Here is a 2510-nt window from a genome sequence, read left to right as displayed (position 1 = left end):
GTGGGAGCTAGGTTGAGGGAGGGAGGAGGTGGGAGGGAGCAAGGTTGACGGAGGGAGGGGGTGGGAGGGAGCTAGGTTGAGGGAGGGAGGGGGTGGGTGGGAGCAAGGCTCAGGGAGGGAGGAGGTGGGAGGGAGTTAGGTTGAGGGAGGGAGGGGGTGGGAGGGAGCCAGGTTGATGGAGGGAGGGGGTGGGAGGGAACTAGGTTGAGGGAGGGAGGGGGTGGGAGGGAGCTAGGTTGAGGGAGGGAGGGGGTGGGTGGGGGCAAGGTTGAGGGAGGGAGGGAGCAAGGTTGAAGGAGGGAGGGAGCAAGGTTGAGGGAGGGAGGGAGGGAGGGGGAGGGAGGGAGCAAGGTAACATAGGTACCACAGCTCAGTGTTCAGGTATCAGTCTCAGTTGTCCTGTGGTAGTCAGCGAGGATATATACAGTGTACTGCCACCTTCAACCACCATCACTGACGCACTACTGCCACCTCCACAGCCATCACTGACGCACGACTGCCACCATCCACAGCCATCACTGACGCACTACTGCCACCATCCACAGCCATCACTGACGCACTACTGCCACCATCCACAGCCATCACTGACCCACTACTGCCTCCATCCACAGCCATCACTGAGGCACTACTGCCTCCATCCACAGCCATCACTGAGGCACTACTGCCACCATCCACAGCCATCACTGACCCACTACTGCCACCATCCACAGCCATCACTGACCCACTACTGCCACCATCCACAGCCATCACTGACCCACTACTGCCACCATCCACAGCCATCACTGACGTACTACTGCCACCATCCACAGCCATCACTGACGTACTACTGCCACCATCCACAGCCATCACTGACGCACTACTGCCACCATCCACAGCCATCACTGACCCACTACTGCCACCATCCACAGCCATCACTGACCCACTACTGCCACCATCCACAGCCATCACTGACCCACTACTGCCACCATCCACAGCCATCACTGACGTACTACTGCCACCATCCACAGCCATCACTGACGCACTACTACCACCATCCACAGCCATCACTGACCCACTACTGCCACCATCCACAGCCATCACTGACCCAGTGCTGCCACCATCCACAGCCATCACTGACCCACTACTGCCACCATCCACAGCCATCACTGACCCACTACTGCCACCAACCACAGCCATCACTGACCCACTACTGCCACCATCCATAGCCATCACTGACCCACTACTGCCACCATCCACAGCCATCACTGACCCACTACTGCCACCATCCACAGCCATCACTGACGTACTACTGCCACCATCCACAGCCATCACTGACGTACTACTGCCACCATCCACAGCCATCACTGACCCACTACTGCCACCATCCACAGCCATCACTGACGTACTACTGCCACCATCCACAGCCATCACTGACGTACTACTGCCACCATCCACAGCCATCACTGACCCACTACTGCCACCATCCACAGCCATCACTGACGCACTACTGCCACCATCCATAGCCATCACTGACGCACTACTACCACCATCCACAGCCATCACTGACCCACTACTGCCACCATCCACAGCCATCACTGACGCACTACTGCCACCATTCACGCACAAGTCTCCTCTTAAGAGAGCCTACAATATCATTATTTTCGTATAGGCTTCACGTAAAGCAGGTTATGTTGGGTGTGAGTTACACATAAGAGACACCAAGTGACACTGGATCAATGCTGATGCAACTTATTATCTAGTAACAACATAATCAAGATTTAAGAGCACAGTTGCTACCATGCTTAATATTGCTTCAAGCTGCACACCTTGAAGGTAAATTACAAATTATTATTCAACAGTTGATTAACCGGATTAAAAATATAGACGAATATTATCTTGTAAAAGTTCATCAGTGTTATATCTCAGCTCAGCTTAAAAGCTGGTTATTAATATTAGTGTAACAGTGTATATTGATGTATGATACACAACACCAGCTGTATGGTACACAGCACCAGCTGTATGATACACAACATCTGCTGTATGGTACACAGCACCTGCTGTATGGTACACAGCACCAGCTGTATGGTACACAGCACCTGCTGTATGATACATAACATCTGCTGTATGGTACACAGCACCTGCTGTATGATACACAGCACCTGCTGTATGGTACACAGCACCAGCTGTATGGTACACAGCACCTGCTGTATGGTACACAGCACCAGCTGTATGGTACACAGCACCTGCTGTATGGTACACAGCACCTGCTGTATGGTACACAGCACCTGCTGTATGGTACACAGCACCTGCTGTATGGTACACAGCACCTGCTGTATGGTACACAGCACCTGCTGTATGGTACACAGCACCAGCTGTATGGTACACAGCACCTGCTGTATGATACACAACATCTGCTGTATGGTACACAGCACCTGCTGTATGGTACACAGCACCTGCTGTATGGTACACAGCACCTGCTGTATGGTACACAGCACCTGCTGTATGGTACACAGCACCTGCTGTATGGTACA

Source organism: Cherax quadricarinatus, chromosome 8, assembly GCF_038502225.1.
Source record: "Cherax quadricarinatus isolate ZL_2023a chromosome 8, ASM3850222v1, whole genome shotgun sequence".
Lineage (NCBI taxonomy): Eukaryota > Metazoa > Arthropoda > Malacostraca > Decapoda > Parastacidae > Cherax > Cherax quadricarinatus.
This window is presented reverse-complemented; position numbering follows the sequence as displayed.